This window comes from Protopterus annectens, chromosome 7.part1, assembly GCF_019279795.1.
Source record: "Protopterus annectens isolate FY-2018-M chromosome 7.part1, PAN1.0, whole genome shotgun sequence".
In the NCBI taxonomy this organism is placed as follows: Eukaryota; Metazoa; Chordata; order Ceratodontiformes; family Protopteridae; genus Protopterus; species Protopterus annectens.
The window spans coordinates 94,784,375-94,805,607 of NC_056740.1; the positions used below are offsets into that span (position 1 = coordinate 94,784,375).

A 21,233-nucleotide genomic window follows, 5' to 3' on the forward strand; every position below is an offset into this window, starting at 1 on the left:
GTCTACACCTGTTTTGCTGATGCGCTTTGGTTGGAAGAGCAGATGGTTAACATATGCTTGAGATCAACAATCCCCAGGTTAGGGAAATATGTGCAATCTTGGATTTAGTATATATAATTATCAGGGTTATAGAGGGTGCAGGTTTTTGTTCTTTGTAACAATTATGTTTTGCAGTTTGCTTGCTCCAGTGTTAATCCTTGGAGTATGTGCAGAACTTTAAGCTGATGAATAAATCACACGGCTTATATATTTATCCCATGCTTCCATTCTTCTAGTTTCTCATGCGCCAGTGAGAGGGACTGTTTATGCATACATATCCCTATTCATTGGAGGCCTGGGGAGAAAAGCTCCATTCACCAATATGAAAAAGACTATGCACACAAAAGAGAAAAAAAATTGCAATAATTTTCCTAGCAGTATAACGTAATACAGAGTAATCTTATTAACCAATAGGAACAAATGTCACAGATAATCCTACAGATTTGCTATCGTATCAATCATTTTTCACAATTACATACACAAAGCAGATTCACAGTAGATCACTTTTAAAAAAAGTCTCATTTATATACAGCTGCATGCAGTATCAGAGCACAATAAGGATCACCATTGCAATGCAGTACAGAGCATAAACAGGAGTAAGAGAGATGAATTCTTTAGTAATAACCAGATAAATTGTGTAGAAAGTAGGTCTGTAAGAGTTTGGTAAAGAGAAAGGAAGGAAATGTGGAGTGGTAAAGATTAAAGAAAGAAAAGAGAGCAAGATAGAAGAGCAGAGGAGGAGGGGAAAGGAGTAGTAGAATAAAGTTGACAGGAAGCATGTTAAGTGTAGAGCATCAGGAAGAGGAGAAACAAGAAAGGAGAAGTAAAATGGTGGAAGGTCTGTGGTTAGTCTAATAGTTTTATAAGATATCCTGCAAGTGAGAAGAGGAAGGAAAAGCTCTCTATAAAGGTAAAGACAGTGCAGGGACAGCCTAATGTGAAAAAAGAGCAGGACAAGTTATTGTTGAGTTTAATTTCAAAAAGTTTGTTATTGTCTAATTTGTGCAAGTAGAAGGGACACAGAGTTTCATAGATTAGGTGGAGGAGTGCATGGAGACAGCTGAATTATTGGGTGAGGTTATGCAGAAAAGTAGTTTGTCAGTGGAGTTATTTAGCTAATTATCTACTTGAGGACTGTGTACTGGTCAGGTTTGTACATGAGTTTGTGTGTGCTTAGAAACTGTGAGAAGGCTGAGTAGTGGTGTAGTTTTAGCAATGAAAATTTTTTTTTAAGAGCAAGGCAGTGATGTGATTTGCCAGGTGAGTTGGTGGCAAACTTTGCAACTTTATTATAACATTTCTCAAGGAGTGTGGATTGTAAGGCTTGCAGATTAATAAGTACTGAAGTAGCACAGAGGAGTGCAAGAAGGAGGACGGCTGAGGCAATGTGTCTTCTTTCAGCAGTTGTAAAGGGAGCCTAGCTCCTGATGACTTTTCTTAACAACTTCTTTTATGTGCTTGTCAAATTTTAGTTGTTTGTCAATGGTGACTTATAGCAGCTTACTATTGTATACTAGTTCTATTTTATGTTATTTGTAGAGGTTAGGGTGAAGAATATTTTCTTGTATGAGACATGTTTTTTTGGATAAATGAGATGACTTTAAATTTTTTTGCAATTCGGGAACAGTTGGGAGTTGAGTGCAAAGCTTCAATGAAGATGAGAGCTTTGTGGTTTAACAATTGAAGCTCACTAACTTTTAGCTGTGCAGATGAGTGTTGCGTTATCAGCATACTGAACAATAATGGCATGTCTGCTGGGTACCTATAGGTCATTAATGAATATATTAAGGCTAGGAGGCCAAGAATTCATCCTTTTGTTATTCCTGTTGAGACATGCTGTTATCTATATAAAACTGCAATCTAAATAGCTAACACTATATGCAACACTGTTTTCTATTTTTTGTAACTATTGTACTACCGTTCTTATGTGTACTGTAACACCAAGCCTGTGGCTGAAATGGATCCACCTTAAACCAATCTGCCACCCCAATGAACTGATATAAATATATAAATAATCAAATAAATAAATAAATTGCTAATTGATTCCTTGTTAACCGGCTAATACACAGTTTCCATGACTAATACTTTGGGAAAGTGTCATTCCAAAGGCATATTTAATGACGTGTGCCTTTTTTGAAGTAAACACATCAAGCCAGCCACTCCTGTCAGCACAAAACTATAGGATTTGGACTCATAACATTGGGTTGTAGCACAACAACAGAATGCATTTCTGATGACTAGTCTGGGCCTGTGGAGCCCTGGATTTTGAAAGGATTGGAGTTAGTATCCTCCCACATATCTTTGTACTTCCATCAGTCTGGCTACTCATCCACTGTAGAGGGACATGGTCATTTATGAAACTGAAATGGTCATCCATTAAATAGTACTTTAGGGAATACTGAAATGGTCATCCATTAAGTGGCACTTCAGGGAATACTAAAATGTTCATCCATTAAATAGTACTTCAGAGAAAAGAAAACTTGATTGGTAAACACTCCCTTTCTATGTCAGAATTCCTCCTTTCCATTTCATTCAACTGATATAGAACTTCACCAAGAAGTCATGGGATAGCACTGCCACCAAACCTGACTTTGAAGGACTGGTATAGGGGGTAAACTCTTTGGTACAATTAGAAAATCTAACACTGGTTAAGAACATATGCTCCTTTTTAGTTTACTTAAATATTCTTTCTGCCTCAGTAGATCATTGCTCATTAGCAGGAGCTTTCCATGTTGTCAAGAGACAGGAACCGGGCAAAAAATTAGGCACAGATATTCTATAGTACACAGCTAGTGCAAGAAAGGCCTCTAGCTATCTTTTATTGTAAGGTACAGAGATGCAAAGCAGTTTTCATGATCTATGTTTTTTGTATATGTGTTTTTACCACACTTGTTCCTATAAGACCGTCACAATACTTGGCTTTTACCATACGTAGTTTACTTTTCTTAAGATTTGCAGTCAAGCCTGTCAGCCTTATAAACTGTACCACCATCTGCACTTTTGGTAAATAAGACTTCCGGTCATCTGAATGAATGATCACATTATCCAGGTATGGCAAAGGATATAGAGAGTGAGACTTCAATATTTTACCAATCAGCATCTCAAAGATGGCTGAGGCTTCATGTAGACCAAATCGTAATACTGTGTACTGAAAAAGATAAGGGTTAAAAAGGCTTTTTTTATCAGGCAGAGAGGAAAAGTGATATCTTCAAGAATCCCTTTGTCAAGTCCAGTATTGTCAAGTATCTGTCCTTCCCTAGGTCCTGACTTATTTTATAAATGGATAGCTATCAAACTCTGAAATGTAATTCAGTTTCCAAAAGTAATTAGAGAATGAAATATTTAAATCTGGTTTAGAAACTAGCAAGTTCCATTCACTTTGTGGCTCTTCTGTCTTTCCTGTCTTGAGTATCTTTTAAACCTCATCTCTTTTTTTGTGTATGAGTCTGATATTTTGCAATATCTTAGTATGTCTTCATTCCAGTTATTGTCTCGAAGTTATGGTGTATCAGTTTAGTTCCCTTGGGGCTTTTCCTGAAGCTCTGTTTTTTCCTAAGAGGTACTCTTTTACTTCCTGATTTTGTACTCTTGACAAGAATTCCTTTAACCGCACTTCAGGAAGAGGTTCTCTTGTCTATCCTGTAGAAACTTGAACTTGTACGCTCATTGCAGAATTTTTTACTTATGTCAGTGGTTTCAATGTACCATTGTAACAGATTTGCTTTTTGTCTGGCCTTGCAGTTCACTACATTTATTCTTTTAATCACCTCACCCTTTCCATTTAGGTAAAAATGTATTTTCCTTGGAACACATTAATACTAATATCTGACCTCCTGGGTTAACCTTTCTAAGTTGAGCACTTTTATTATGATCACATTACTACATTTCCTGGGCTGCCTGTATGACTTCCTTTACTGAGGACGTAACAAGCTTTAATCTATCCTGCATACTAACATATCATTCAAGCACACTTTTAAATGATGTTCTCCTTTCCTCTCAAGTTATCAATATCAAGCAGTTTTCTTGGATGCCGTCCATAGAAACGTTGAAAGTGGATGAAACCATTTGTAACTTGCAATGCTACTCTTTCAGCAAACAGTAAGTAGAGAAGCTGATTGTCCAAGTTCTACCCATTGGGGTCAATATTCCCTTACCGACAGACACCCATTACTCAGTATCTGCCCATATGTGAACTTTCTCCTACACTCATTAATCCTGACATGGATTGTAGCTGCATTTTAGGTAGAGGTCCTCTTGTCTCTTCTGCATAAACTTGTATTTGCAACCTCACTGCAGAATTTTCTACTTCTGTACATGGCTTCAGTTTATCAATGTAATGGATTAGCTCTTTGTTCTTCTTGGATATCTAGCTTAGTAGTTCATTGCATTTATTATTTCAATCACCTCAAGTGGCCCTTGCCACTTAGCTAAAATTGATTGCAAGCATATACATTCTAAAGTTGTTGTTGTTGTTGTTGTGTCTTTCGGCTTTTCCCGGTTTGGGGTCGCCACAGCAGAACTCCGGTCCGCTAATGATTGGCAGCAGATTGTTACATTCTGAGCTGCCGGCTCTGACGCACATCCTTCAACGAAGGTACACCCATTCACGCATTCTAAAGTATACCATTCTAAAGTATGTAACACAGTAAAAGCACAGACACATTCTATTCAGCACTGTCAGCAAATATTTTTAGTTCCACATGTATACCACAGATGTAAATAAAACTACAAGTACTTTTTATGAGCATGAACCTTAGATTGAATGATGAAACATAATTAGTGATCATGGAAGTAGACAACACCTCCAAAATCTTTCAGGTAAGTGCCTGTTCACACTTCTAACATCCATATGAGGAACAAATGTCATGTCTTGCTGTTGCAGGCTGCAGGGAATGTGTATTACTTAAAATTTCAGTTGTTAATAACCTTAGTCTAACATATCAAAGGAACCTTGACAAGGGTAATCATGCTACAGATTCATTCTAGCAGGGCTTGAACTTGCATTTCCTCTAGAAATTAAGTATATTTTACAATTTTAGTTGCAACATGATGACATAATTCTGGTTCAGTTCTATTTAGCTGCAGTCTTAACACAATGCATAAGAACAACTTACTTTGTTAGCATGCATTTCAGTTACTAGCAGAAATGGCTTCAGATGTATGAGAGCTTTAGGATTTATTACTACTCATGTGCTGTTAGAGTCCTCATTGAAATACCCAACATCCTGTTGCCTGTTTTTGAGCTAATATTCCTTGTAAGTGTTTATGCAGACTTCTTTCTTATATTGCATATTATTTTAGAGTTTTCTATCAGTTCACCTGCAGTTTGTATACTGGTAGGTCTTACAGTTTTAAGTTTCAGTCATTGTATCATTGAGGAAGGCTTCTGATAGCACATAGGATAATTTTTATTAAATCCAGCAATTTTCTAGTCCCTTTATTAGTAAATATATTTAGTCTCTTCTCCTGGTTTTAACTTTTTAACTTTGTATGAGGGCCCCTGTCTTACTTTTCCAGTTTTTACACTGATTAGGTGCATCAGACCGCTAATCTATCTCTTTCTTGTTAAATCTCTCATTCTCCCAGATTGTGTCAATGGAGTCTCCTTCATCCCACAGTCTGTAGATGTAGATTTTTTAATAATGACTGTGCAGGGTAATATTGTAATGAAGTTGGATAAAAAAAGAATGTTTTAATGCCAATCCACATTGTTCTAGCAATCAAGCAATCACCCTAAAAATTTAAAATTAGGATGTCTAGGATTTGCAATGAACAGAAAGATATACCGTGAACAGAAAGAATTTTTGGAAAATGTAGAAATTAAAAAAAAAAAATTCAACTTGGAAATGCCCACTTAATAATGTTAGTTATAACCAATGGTGTTATTCTTCATAGGGATATTACATATGCTCCCATTTTGTATTCACCCAAATTAGTTATAGTTATTAATAGCAAACTGCTATTATGAATTGTGTCCCTAAAATGGGCTTGGAGCTATCTAATGATGCCACTGGCATAAAGAATATATTACTTAGCAACTAGAAGATTCTTACATTTAATGATAATGTATCAAATAAGGTGGGGAATGACCTTACTGTTATCATTATACTGGTGACAACATACAGACACTATTGGAAAGAGGTAGGGGAAATATGCCCGTAGTCTATTCTAACCAATTTTTTGCTGCTAAAGATAGAGTAACACATCCGTGTAGGGATTGTAAGTATTGAACATGTACTGATAAAAAACAACCAGATATGGCCATAAAACAAATAAAACCATTTATTAGGTAAGCACTTTCATGCTGTCACTCTGCACTTCTTCAGACCAATAATAAGAAGCAAACCACACTCTTATATATCATAAAAATCAATTAAAACAGTTAAAGCAAGCATTTAAAAATTCACTGTAAGTTTTAATGGTATATTTCCAATAAGGCAGATGAAAAGTCTTCAAACAGAATCCAAACGGTTTATTAAAAAAGTTTTAACAACAATAAAATTAAATAAAGCACATAATAAAACAAAGATAAGCGCTTCCATCCCGCTAGTAATTGTAAGGAACATCATCAGATAATATCACCATTATGAGTAAAGTATTTAAAGTTCCCTTTATTCAATCACAGTACTCAATTTAAACACACCTTTATAATCATCAAATGAAAACATCAAAAATAGACACACCCCCAAAGTGCCAAAAAGGGTAATAAATCAGGAAACAAACAGCTTTAAAAATTCCCACAAAAAAAAACCATCATAAGATAACTAAATAGGTTATCTACTTATGGCTTTAAGCTTAAGAAGACATTTAATAGACTCTGCTTCATTTAAGCCTGGCCAGTAATGAGCATTAAGCCATAACTGCCAAACCATTTTGGCTTTTTCTAACAATAATGGCCACGCTCCTCCCCGTTTGGAAACTTTTAATGTTTCCAAAACAATAAATTTAAATTCATGGCCATGGTTGTCCATAATATGGTTGGCCAAAGCATTTGTATCTTTTTGTAGACGAATGTCACACAAGGGTTCGCCTATCCTGTTCTTAAGTTTACGTTCAGTTTTGCCAAATAAAAACATGGGCAATATGCACAAGTAGCACAATATATAAGTTTAGCAGAATTACACCTATGTTTTTCTTGAATTTTAATGTTAAAACCATTGACATTAATTTGATTCACTTCTAAAATATGCTTGCAATATACACATGTACCGCACTTAGTCATATAATCAATCTTACTACATTTCCGAATATTCTCAAGGATGTTTTTGAAATTGGTGTCTTTCTTATATACAAATATGGGTTTATTCCCCATACGTTCCCTCATGTCCTTTTCTCTCTCTAAAATTTTTTAGTTTTTAAATAGAATATCTCTAATATGATGGCTGTCTGTATTAAAGGTGGTTTTTAAAGTATTCAAAAAACTTTTGGAGTCCCTAAAATTCATAAGGATGTGAATCAACCCCCTATGCGCCCCATCAAGGATGTGAGGGGTTTGATTACACACCCTTTAGCTAAGTTTTTGGACTCTAAATTAAAAAAGTTTGTGGTGAGTGAGCCTCACTCGTGTAGACTCATGGGATTTTTTCAAAAGATTAGACAGTGTTACATTTAATAAAGAATATCTATTTATTACTATAGATGTTAAGGACTTATACATTGTCATACCGTATGATATAGGTGAGGAATGGTTCTGCGAATATTTGAGAGGTAAAGGTTTGGCACTGGATCTGATTAACACCTATGAACAACTCCTGGACATGGTTTTGAGGGCCAACTTCACTATCTTTGAGAATGAGTTGTATCTCCAAAAAAAAAGGTGTTGCTATGGGTTTGTCTTGTGGGGGATTATATGCCAATATTGTCATGTGGGAATGGGAGAGAAAATATCTGTTCACCTCTTCTTTTTTTTCCCACTGTGACATTTATATTCGGTTCCTGGATACTATTTTTATTTTATGGAGAGGTCCTGTTGAAATGATAAATAACTTTCTAGAATATATAAATTAAACCACCAATTTTTTAAAATTTTCTCGTGATTGATTATAATAAAATCCCATACTTGGATGTTTGTATTATGAAGAATATATTAAAAAAGTAGGTTTATAGCAGAGATTTTTCATAAGGTGACCTATTCTAATGCCTTTTTACATTTTCAAAGTAACCATCCCTATACACAAAAATGGGCTGTTGTTAAAGGGCAATTTGTGAGAGCTGCCTGTATGGTGACAGAATGGGATACAGTTTTTGGATGAGTGTGATAACTTAAAAAAATATGTTTCTCATTAGGGGGTATCCTATAACACTTATTAATGAATTATATTGGGAAGTTATTGAGAAAAGGGCAAATGGGTATTATAATTTCATTTTTGGTGAAAAGATTGTGTTTCATGCCCGCCTGCACAAGTAGATACATTAGCTATACCAACGATACCTATGGGACAGAATGTCATTCATAGGGTTGGTGACATATACCAAACAAACAACTGTGGGAATAGAAATGACAAAAGTCTTTTGAATGCTTTAATACCCACCTTTAATACAGACAGACATCATATTAGAGATATTCTTTTTAAAAATTGGAAAATTTTAGAAAGAGAAAAGGAGGTGAGGGAATGAGTGGGGAATAAACCCATGTTTGTATATAGGAAAGGCACCAATTTCAAAAACATCCTTGAGAATATTGGGGAATCTAGTAAGATTGGTTATATGACTAAGTGTGGTACATGTGTATATTGCAAGCATATTTTAGAAGTGAGTCAAATTAATGTCAATGGTTTTAACAATAAAATTCAAGAAAAACCTAGTTATAATTCTGCTAAACTTGTATATTGTGCTATTTGTGCCTTTTGCCCAAGTTTTTATGTGGGCAAAACTGAATGCAAACTTAAGAACAGGATGGGAGAATACTTGTATAACATTTATCTACAAAAGGATATAGATGCTTTGGCCAGGCATATTATGAACAACCATGGGCATGAATTTAAATGTATTGTCTTGGAAATATTAAAAGTTTCTGAACAGGGAGGAGTGTGGCCATTATTGTTAGAAAAAGCCGAGCTGGTTTGGCAGCTACGGCTTAATGCTCATTATGGGCCTGGCTTAAATGAAGCAGAGTCCATTAAATGTCTTCTTAAGCTTAAAGCCATAAGTAGACAAATTATTTAGTTATTTTATGATGTTTTTTATTTGTGGGATTTTTAAAAGCTATTTGTTTACTGATTTATTACCCTTTTTGGCACTTTGGGGGGTTGTCTATTTTTGCTGTTTTTATTTGATGATTATAAAAGTGTGTTTAAATTGAATACTGTGATTGGATAAAGGGGACTTTAAATACTTTAATCATAATAGTGATGTTATCTGATGAAGTTCCTTACAATTACTAGCGGGACAAAAGTGCTTATCTTTGTTTTATTGTGTGCTTTATTGCACTGTGGTGGTGCTGCGGTAGCTTTGTCGCCTCACAGTAAGACGTTGTCCTGTTTGATTCTCAACTAGAGCATCTTCTGTGTGGAGACGTGTGAATGGGCGTACCTTCATTGAAGGTTGTGCATCAGGACTGGCAACTTGGCATGTAAAAATCTACTGCCAATCATTAGCGGACCGGAGTTCCGCTGTGGTGGCCCCTAAAAGCCGAAAGACACAACATCATTGTTAAAGCTGTTTTAATAAATCTTTTGGATTGTGTTTAAAGACTTTCCTCTGCCCTATTGGAGATATGTATGCTGGTTTTTGCTATGTACTTGTGCTTTAAACGTATATTGCCATTCAGGCCAGGAGCTCCACGTGCCTGAAAGGTAGTAATCCATTTATTTCTGCCACCTGTACTCTATTAACAATATCTCCCCTTCTAACATCAGAAGTAAATATCTGCAATAAAAAAAAAAAAAAACTAAAAGTATGATTGCTAAAATTCCCTACATATTTACACAATGCAGTTGTAGTTTCTTTGTTCTGAATGTAACCAGTATGTTCCAAAACACACCATCTAAGGGTGAACTTGGTCTTCCCAATATAGAAATGTGCAGTCATTGCAATAAGCTAAATAAACAAGGTTAGAACTAGCACAATCTGCATAAAACCTAGTGCTTACCTAATAAAACAGTTTTATTTGTTTTACAGCCTTTCTGGTTGGTTTTAGCAGTTTTTGTTCATGGCATGTTTTGTTGATCATTTGTTCACCTGGTAAATGTTGTTATATTTTGGATTGTAAGTATTGTAGGTTACATATCCAATAGTCTAGCTTATTTGGAGTCTAGCCCAGGTAAACTATATAGCAGTGATGAAGCATATAACTGAGCTGGTGAAAATGTGTTATATGTTGCCACTTGCAAAACTGTATAGTGCTTTATCTAGATAAAACCAATATGAAATTAAATCAGTGAATTGATGGATATTTGAAAAGTATCAAATGGAAGAATATGTATAATGCCATATTTAGACGTTATATAGTTTGCAAAGTTTAGAAATAAAATAACATTTTTTGTACTGGAATAAGTTAAACCATCTGTGTGAGGGGGGAATGGGGAGAGAAATGTCAGCTTTAGGTAGACGTGAACTGCATGGGCAGATTATGCAGAAGAATGGTAGAGTACCTGGACTTAATGAAGTTATTACTATCAAACCAGAATTAAGAGCTTGAATTTTAAAATAATTATTTCATGAGTTGTTTTAATCTAATTGGTTATTTGTGGATATACAATATGTGTATTTAAATGAAAAGTTGTTTTAACATGATTGATGAAGTTTTTGATTTTGTATTGTTTGAAAGTGCATATTTTTTAATTGTTTTAATTAAAGTGGATATAGTGAGCCTGGTTCCAAAAGTTTGCTCTCAGTGTTAAGTGACTTCTTCAAGTGTATTACTCCAGACTAAAGTCATTTACACTGAGTAAAGGTCTTTTGGAATCAGTGCAGGCATACGCTACAGTAAGTAATTTGCAACAAGAGCAGCATTTTTGGAATCTGGCCCAGTGTGTGTGTATTCTACTGTCCCTCATCTCACATTGCTTTGTTCTAAGTGGGGGCCCTGCCCTTTCCCCACTGTAGTGTAGTCTTGATTTTGGTATATATATATATATATATATATATATATATATATATATATATATATATGTAATTATCGGGTGTGCTCGGAGCAAGCCCTCTCCAAAAAACACGTTTAAGAATTTTTTTAGTAAATTTATTTTTGAGTATTTGTGCTCGATCAGTCACTGTTTGAAACAACCCTTTAAAATGGGTAAACAAGTTAGCTAATATTTAATATCTAGAAGAAAAAAATATATACTGTTTACATATTCTGTCATTTTCAAAGGTGTTTATAAATATTAGTTGGTAATGTTTATATCTAAATCTTTATATTTTAGTCCTGGTTTTGATTCCCTCTGTCTTTACTTGGAAATTATATGACTCTAAGTAAATCAGTTATTATACCATGACCCCCCCAAAACGTGCACGCTGATTGGCCAGCGTGCACATTGTAAATCGAGTTATACTAATGGAAAAAGGTCCGGTCGCCCGGACTTTTTTCCATTAGTATAACTCTACTTTTAAAACACTCTCTCGCTATGTTAAATGGGTTTAACATAGCGAGACAGCTTTAAAATAAGCAATGGAGATCTCCGTTGCTTATTTTAAAGCTGTCTCGCTATGCTAAACCCATTTAACATAGCAGACATTTTAAAAAAGCAACGGAGAAAGCAAGATCTCCGTTGCTTTTTATGTTTGCTATGTTAAATGGGTTTAACATGGCGAGACAGTTTTAAAATAAGCAACGGACATCTCCGTTGCTTATTTTAAAACTGTCTCGCTATGTTAAACCCATTTACCATAGCGAAAACAGTAAAAAAAAAAGCAACGGAGATCTTGCTTTCTCCGTTGCTTTTGCCCACAGCTCTGATGTACTGCGCAGGCGTGCAGTACATCAGAACTGCCACGCATGCCAGACATTTGTGGAAGGGCAGTAAACAGGCATTATACTATGCCATTATTTAAGAAAAGTAATAGTTTATTTTCTTAAATAATGTCATGGTATAATAGCAATAACCCACTTCTGGGTGTGGGTAATGCTGTATTTACCCACGGTTGGCTTTGTTTGGTCCCTCGGGCTTCGCCCTCGGGACCAAACCACGCCAACCGTGGGTAAATCCAGCATTACCCACACCCAGGCGTGGGTTATTGCTATAACAAAACCTTTGCTCTTGAGTCTGAATGGAAAAGAAGCTCTTTGATGTAGCTGGGAGCAGGCTTAATTTGGACAAAAACTAATTGTACTCCTAATATATATGTTGTCACATGCAATAGTTATAAGAGACCAGCAATGTCATTTTAATTCTCTTTATAATTATTACTTTATTTGCAACAGTTGTGGCTTCTCTTCAAAGTGTTTATGCTCCCTAAATTAAAAAAAAAAGTTGTTGTTTCCAAACTGCAGCTTGGATTCCTTCTTGATAACTTTCATTGAATTATATGTTATAAAACAAGAATATTCTTACATAATCATTTAAGAAAGGCTAAGGCACTGTGTTCTGAAATATTTTACGTATAAAAATTAACATTTTATGTACTAGAACAGGATAAACCATCTGTGTCAGGGGAAGAAGAAAATATATTATTTTAGCCTTAGGTAAAAGGGAACTGCATTGTTAGATTTTGCTGATGGACTTAATGAAATTATCACAATCAAGCCAGAATTAAGAGCTAGGATGTTAAAATAATTATTTCATGAATTGTTTTAATTTAATGGCTATTTGCGGACATTTTTCTTTTCTTTTCCTTGAGTTCTGTTGGGTGTGAAAATCATTAGCAAATAGCAGCTGTACAAATGTAAAATCCTGCTGTATACAGAAACCATGCTGTGCGCAGAGCATATTCTCTAATTGGAACACCTTGGCAAAGCAGTTTAGCATAACATTTCCAGTGGCTATAGGGCTTTATCTTCCTTCTGCTACAGTCATTGCCTGTAGCAAGAAATTCCTTTTTCTCTCATTATGTTCTGTCATTTCTCTTCATTGGTCTGCTTGCATTATTGGCCTTTTTTAGTGACACATTTTTAGTTTGACTGAAATGTTTGACCTTTCAAAAAAAATTCTCCAGTAAGCACACACTGCTTTCTAGCTTTTATCCTGCAGTCAGTTATGTTGTTCAAAACATAATCTGAAATTGTGCTCAAAAACCTTTATTAAGTTTCATTGAAAGTTTAGCTTTCAGAAGTGTAATGGAAGTCAGATGTTGATATTGCTCACCTTCTTTTTTCACTACAAACAGAACAAATATTTCTGAGGTTTGGTGGTATTGTTTTCATAATGCATACTGTACAGCAGTTCCTTGGAGAAAACTAAAATATTTTACGCTTACAATTTATAGACGAAAACATTCCATGTGTCATGGAGCTGCACAGATACTATAATGATGTATTACATAATTATGTTAACATTGCAATATGTCTTCAGGGATTTAGTTGTAGTATTACAACAAAATAAATAAATACATGTTATGTAAGTATAATTGAAAGACTTGGTAATTACTTTTTTAGAAACTGGTCTAAGCTACCAGCTATATTCTGTTCTTTGAGTTTTCATTGTTAATTTGTAACACATTCTGTATGTAATTATACATAATTCCTATAGGTTCATAGGTTCACAGGTAGGTACTAGGCTATCTGCCCGAAGGCATTTATAAGCCTAGCCAGAATGTGTTGGCTTTCGCCACCCCCTTAGATTAGTTCCCTGTGCCTCTGTCCAGCAGAACCATTGACGTGATCGCTGGGGTAAACTTTCTGTTTCCCATCCACTCATCAAGATTTCTCTTGAAGAGGGTTAGCGAGGAGCTCTGCCTAATATAGACTGGAATCTTGTTCCAGAGCATGGGAAGTCTCTGGGACAGGAATCTATCCCTCCAGCCCGTCCTATTTATTGCTGTGGTGAGGTTTAGATCCCTGGAGCTTGTAACTCGAGGGGATATGGTTTTCTTTAGGTGGAGCACATCCATCAATTCTGGGTTGGACATGGCCTTGTATGTCAGGCAGAGATCACCTCTGAGTAGGCGTTATGCAATTGAGTACAGCTGGAGTTTCTTCAGTCGAGCTGCATAAGGCATCTGCTTGAGGCCAGTGGTCCTCTTAGTGAGGTACTTCTGTGGTCTTCCCAGTTATCGCAGCTGTCTTGTAAGGTTCATCCCAAATGGGGCATTGTACTCTATGATGGGTCTGATGAGTGATGCATAGAGTGGCCCAACGACCTCATTCAGTCGGGATGCAAACCCTTTTGTGATTAGGTGGGCCACATAGATGGATTTTCTAACAACTTTGGCAATGTGATTATCAAAGGAGAGGTTACTATCTACTTGGGTCCCCAGATCCCTTATTACGTCTTCCATATTTAGGGAGCTACCACCTATGTGGTAGTTTGTGGGTACTTTGTTTATTCCAAAGAGGATGACTATGCACTTTTTGGCATTTAGCTTGAGGCCATAGTTTTGACACCAGATATCTGTCTCAGTGAGACCCTTTTGGATGATGTCTGTGTCAGCTGGAGAGTCAATTATAGCCCCTAGTTTGCAGTCGTCTGCGAACTTGGTCAGCCATAGTCCTCCTGTGCTTGCCTGTACCTCTGAGAAGTATATGCCGAACAGGAGGGGTCCTAGGACTGAACCCTGGGGAATGCCACTTGTAACCGGTTTAGAGTCAGACCTAGCTCCTGCAACTCTTATCATGTGGGTTCTGTCCGTGAGCCAGTTGGCAACCCATCTCTTGACGTGGGGGTTTATATTCAGGCTGATGAGCTTGTCTATAATACCTGAGTGGGGAATGGTGTCAAAGGCCTTTGTGAGGTCTAGGTAGGCTGTGTGGACCACCTTTCCCTCGTCTATAGCCTTGGTAACTGTCTCAAAGAAGTCCACCAGATTTAGGAGGCATGATCTGCCCTTAACAAAGCCGAACTGGATAGGGTCCAGTGTTTGGAGGTTCCCAATTTCTCTGTTAATGAGATCCATGATGATGTGCTCCATAGCTTTGCAGACCAAGCTAGTCAAGCTAATAGGGTGATAGTTCCCTGGGTCCGTTGTTGCTCCACCTTTGTGGAGAAGAATAACCATTGCTGTGTGGCACTCTTTAGGTACATAGCCTGTGGAGAGGCTGGGTTTAAACAGTGTTTAGGTGAGGGGTTAGTTCATCTTTGAGCTCATGTAGGACGCAGCCTGGGACACCATCCGATCCCACTGATGCAGTGTTTTTGGCTTTGGAGAGGGCTGTTTTAACCTGAGTGTCTGTGATTTCAGGGGCACTACCTTCTTTTGGTATAGTCTTTGGCCCTTTTGGGGGTAAGAGGGGGGTAAAGTTTGCAATGAACCTGTTTGCCAGGAAGTTGGCTATATCAGTTGGTTCAGTGTATTTTGTGCCATTCTGCACTAACTCTGAGCAGATCTGAGAAATGCCACTTAGATTCTTGACATAGCTAAAGAATGCCTTGTGGTTATCTTTGGAGTCCATGGCAATTTTTCTTTTGAAGCTAGCCTTGGATGATTTTATTAGGGAATGTAGTTTCTTCCTGATACTGATCAGGGATGTCTTCCCTTCTTGGGATTTTACTCTTTTCTGTACTAGTTTCCTTCTTCTATTGTATAGCTTGTTTATGGCAGAAGTCCACCAGACTGGTTTTCTTTTCTTGGAGGAGTGAGTCTTGGTTTTGTTTCGCATAGCAAGATCCATGCATTCTTGTAGCTGCCCATAGAGTGCATTAGTAAAGGATTTTGCAGCTTGGACAGAGTTATCCTTTAGCATGGGGGCTTTGAAACTTCCCACTTCGGTCTTAAGTAACGTGAAGTTTTCTTTTGAAAATTTTTTCACGTTGGTTTCTTTAACCAGGGGTGGTGGCGGAATGTGGATATCCAGAGTGATTAGTTTATGGTCAGATCTAACCAGCGAGGGGTTGACCTCCAGTGTGGAACACCGGTCACCCATGTTGGTGATGACCAGGTTCAATATGTTGTCACCTGTGGTGGGGGTGTTGACCAGTTGATCCAGGGCTTTTGAGTTTATAAATTCTAGGAAATGTTGGGTAAGGGCGTTAGTACTTGAGTAGTTCTCCCAGTTAATGTTTGGGTAATTGAAATCACCCAATATCAGAGTGTTTAGTAGGACCTTTATGTTTCCCAGTGTTTCTAGAAATGTGGAGTGGGGGTCCTGGGACATGGTGGGTGATCTGTAGCAAGCTATAATTCGAATAGCAGTTTTGACTGTTGTTAGTTGCACGTGGTTGATCTCTGAAGCATCGTGCTGTGGCACTAACCTGGAGGTGTGGGTATCCTTGATGACTATGGATACTCCCCCGCCTTTTGTATTTCATTCCGGGTTTTGTAGCCAAAATGTATGGTATGAGTTGTACCCTGGTAGTGCTGGGGTGCTCTCTGGAACCTTAAACCAGGTTTCTGTTACTGCACATATATCGATTTTCTCCATACTGAGGAGTGCCTCGAGTGCATGCATTTTGAGGTTTAGACTTCTGGCATTGACTAGCATTACCCTCAGTTTTTTGTTACTTGTGCTATTTACGGTGGTGAGTTTGTCTTTTGAGCCTTCCCTAAAAAAGGCACTATGGGGGTGGCAAGAGCCTTGGCCAGTATTTGAAAGCCTAAGGGTGACAGGTGCAAGCCGTCTCTAGTGAAGCAGCGTGCCTTGTCGAGCATGTCATCCCAGTCTGACAGACACTGGATCCCCTTTGAATGACACTAGAAGCTTAGCCAATTGTTGAAATTGATAATTTTTTCTCTGTACCATAGTATCTTTCTTGGTGAGGGCAGGATGCTCCTCAGGGTCAGGGTCATACCGGCCTGGGCTACGTTATCAGAGTGCTCCTCCATGTCTTTTTTCATGTAGTTCAGGGAAGTACGGCTCAGGTCATTCACACCAACATGGACAATGACAGAGTCATATTTGTACTTGTTCTGAAGTGACCTGAGTGCTTGTGTTATGTGGCGGATCCTGGCACCTGACAGGCAGCTAACAGTAACCTTCTCCTTGTTCAGCCTAGTGAGTGGGACATCAGTGTGCCTGACTATAGAGTCACCTATTACTAGTGTGTTGGGTATGTTATTTTGCCTTAAGGGCTGTGATTACGTGGCACACTGGTTTTGTAAAGTATGTGTTTCACGGTTTGTGTTGGTGGGTGGAGGTTGCTTGGATGTCTGCTTTGGAGGTCTCTGTTGCTTTTGCAGATTGTTATTTAGAGCCTCCGAGTATGTTTATGTGTGTTTTTTTCCAGTGCTGGTTTCATAGGTCTATGTGAGACTGGTGGTGTGATGCAAGTGATTCCCTTCTCCTCTTGACTGCCTGGTCCAGTCTTGGGTTGAGAGAGCTTAGCCTCCAGTTTGGCTGTATAATTGCATCTCTTGCATGTATTAGTGTTTGGTGGAAGGAGGAGAGGGTTGTCTGTGTACATGAGGCAATTGTAACATTTCCTCGAAATACCCAGATTCACCAGTTGGACCACAGAGTACACCTGAAACTGCTTTTTGGAAATGCCTGGATAGGTACAGTGAACTGTTTTACTGATTGGCTGGTAAGGTCGAACAGAGAGACTTGTCCTTCGCTGCAGTATAGGGGGGTCTAGTGCTAAAGTTTATTAGTGCTTGCTATGAGTTTTGAGCAAGTGCCAGGATGAGAATTGAATGGTTGGAGTGTTTAAGATGAAAGTTTGTCTAGTTCCAAGGGAAAATTTAAAGAATAGACTTTGTGGAGCCAGGAATAGTTATACCTTAGCTAACCGGCACTGCCCGGCGAGCAAAGCCACGCAAATGCGGGTTTTATAGCAGGGAAATGAAAGAGATAGAAATTAGCCCAAAATGGCCAATAAACTACTAATTTCTGGGCTAAAACCACTCCTCCAGGGACAGATAGGATGCTCAAAGCTCCCTTTCTCACAGTGAACAGAGAAACTTCCTTCTATCCAAGTAAGGTATGGGAAAACACAGAAACTTGTAACACAGCCCTGAATTCATCACTAACCTGAAAACTGGACTATACTAGCTTAGAAAGGCGGGAAAATAAGTATTTTTTTTTTTGTTTTTTTTTTTTTGAGAAAATAAAGCGGATACAATCAAAAAACACTTTAAATGCACAGAAATGACTATCACACTTGAATGTGTAGCCTACAATAGTTAAACAGGTAAATTAAACACAAAAATGACTTTGTTAAAGTACAGGCAGTAAAATAAGTACAATATGTAGCAGAAACAAGCTTTTTAAATCACAGAAACTAGAAAATTGGCGTTTTAGGCGGAATTAGCTAAAAACAGCAAAAAAATGCAGAAAAATTATAATTAATCACTCCAAAGTCTCTCTTTTGTCTCTGCTGCTGTAGAACTCTGCAGGGCACCAGGCAGGAGCCTGCTGAGCTGTATACTAGCGCAAAAACCTTGCAAATGTGGGTTTTATAGCAGGAAAATGAAAGAGATAGAAATTAGCCCAAAATGGCTATTAAACTACTAATTTCTGGGCTGACACCTCTCCTCCAGGGACAGATAGGCTGCTCAAAGCTCCCTCTCTCACAGAGAACAGAGAAACTTCCTTCTATCAAAGTAAGGTATGGGCAAACACAAAAACTTGTAACACAGCCCTGAATTCAGCACTAACCTGAAAACTGGACTATACTAGCTTAGAAAGGTGGTAAAATAAGTATATATATATATATATATATATATATATATATATATATATATATATATATATATTTTTTTTTTTTGAGAAAATAAAGCGAATACAATAAAAAAACACTTTTAAAGCACAGAAATGACTATCACACTTGAATGTGTAGCCTACAACAGTTAAACAGATAATTTAAACACAAAAACAACTTTGTTAAAGTGCAGGCAGTAAAATAAGTACAATATGTAGCTGAAACAAGCTTTTTAAATCACAGAAACTCTAGAAAATTGGCGTTTTAGGCGGAATTAGCTAAAAGCAGCAAGAAAATGCAGAAACATTATACTTAATCACTCCAAAGTCTCTCTTTTGGCTTTCTGCTGCTGTCAAACTCTGCAGGGCAGCAGGCAGGAGTCTGCTGAGCTGCATACTAGCACAAAAACCTTGCAAATGCATGTTTTTTAGCAGGGAAATGAAAGAGATAGAAATTAGCCCAAAATGGCCATTAAACTACTAATTTCTGAGCTGAAACTACTCCTCCAGGGAAAGATAGGTTGCTCAAAGCTCCCTCTCACACTGAACAGAGAAACTTCCTTCTATCCAAGTAAGGTATGGGCAAACACAGAAACTTGTAACACAGCCCTGAATTCATCACTAACCTGAAAACTGGACTATACTAGCTTAGAAAGATGAGAAAATAAGTATATTTTTGTTTTTGTTTTTTTGTTTTTTTGAGAAAATAAAGCAGATACAATCAAAAAACACTTTAAATGCACAGAAATGGCTATCACACTTGAATGTGTAGCCTACAACAGTTAAACAGGTAATTTAAACACAAAAATGACTTTGTTAAAGTGCAGCCAGTAAAATAAGTACAATATGTAGCTGAAACAAGCTTTTTAAATCACAGAAACTCTAGAAAATTGGCGTTTTAGGCAAAATTAGCTAAAAGCAGCAAGCTTATGACTCTTTGGGCAGGTTGAAAGGAAGGATGCGATTATCTGCAAAAACTTACAGATACATAACAGGCTGGACACTATAGAAAGGCTGCAGTAAAGAAAACAGGTTTTAAAATTTAGCAAATAAGCTTCTCTCACATAATATAAATAATAGAGGTGAAGGAACCCAAGGAAGAATGAATGGCATGGTGATGCTATGCATTATGTAATAAACTGAGTCTGAAGTAAAGAGATAGTCCACTGGAGTTACAATGAGATCATTATGGGGACCGGTCTTGTGTTGCTTATGACTCTTTGGGCAGGTAGGAAGGAAGGATGTGATAATCTGCAAATACATACAGATACATAACAGGCTGGACACTATAGAAAGGCTGCAGTAAAGAAAACAGGTTTTAAAATGTAGCAAATAAGCTTCTCTCACATAATATAAATAATGGAGCTGAAGGAACCCAAGGAGGATTGAATGGTATGATGGTTGTGATCAGAAACCCACAAAGGTATTTGAACTAGGTTTTCTTGAGAGTCACTGAGTGACAAGTAATCTGCTAAGGCTGTACAGAGAATACTAAGATATTCATGTTTTGGTGAGAGATCCCATCCACTAATAAATACATGCATGCTCTTACTCCAATGTTAGTTGGTGAATCCTCTTATGGAGTATGCTGTCCAGTTAATACAATGATATAAAAAAGGATGTAGCAGGTTCAGTTAACAGCATCTACAAAAATGGAGGGACATGTGAGCCAAAAGAACTTCTAAAAATTCAACTTAATATATTTGTGAAAAATCAAAGCATTAAAACCCAGTGAAAGAACCTGGAATGTAATGTCATACATATCAGTTTGCAATGCCAGTTCCCTCAGATTTGAAAAAGTAGCCTTCATGTAAATATCCAATTAGCAAAGCATTTCTTAGAATTATGCCTTAGCTTGAAATCTTTCAAATATTTTTTAACAAAGAAAATATTTATACTGATATCTAAGTCATTACATTGAAATATAACATTTAAAGTGAAAATTACAGTGAGAACCCCCAAAGTTTCCATTTCAGTCTGATTTGTTTTATACAAAAAAGAAAACTGCCATATTAAATTATGCTGAAGCAACCAAAAAGATTTTAATCAAGTATACCTGGTGGTGGGAACATTGGCTCCAGGTGATGACTTCTGTTGATGTGGCATCCTGATCCCATGTATGATAGGTTCATAGGTTCATGGGTAGGTATCTGCCCGAGGGCATTTATAAGCCTAGCCAGAGTGTGTCAGCTTTTGCCGCCCCATTGATTAATTAACTGATCCTCTGTTAAGCAGAGCCAATTAAGTGATCCCAGGGGTGTATTTTCTGTTACCCATCCACTTGTCAAGGCTTCTCTTGAAGAGTGTTAGTTTGGGGCTCTGCCTGATGTAATTTGGAATTTTGTTCCAAAGCATGGGGAGTCTCTGTGACTGGAATATATCCCTCCAGCATGTTCTATTTATTGTTGTGGTGAGGATTAGCTCACTAGAGGGCGAGGCTCGCAGTGACTTGGATTTCTTTAAGTGGAACATGCCCATCAATTCTGAGTTGGACATGGCTTTGTAAGTCAGGCAGAGATCACCTCTG

General features: G+C 37.3%; 1 protein-coding gene across 1 annotated transcript in view; it reads left to right on the forward strand.

Moving 5' to 3' along the window:
• CHRNA7 (cholinergic receptor nicotinic alpha 7 subunit) overlaps positions 1–21,233 on the forward strand; it is a 1,595,735-nt gene that overhangs the window by 760,120 nt on the left and 814,382 nt on the right. The gene's annotated exons all lie outside the window — the stretch shown is intronic.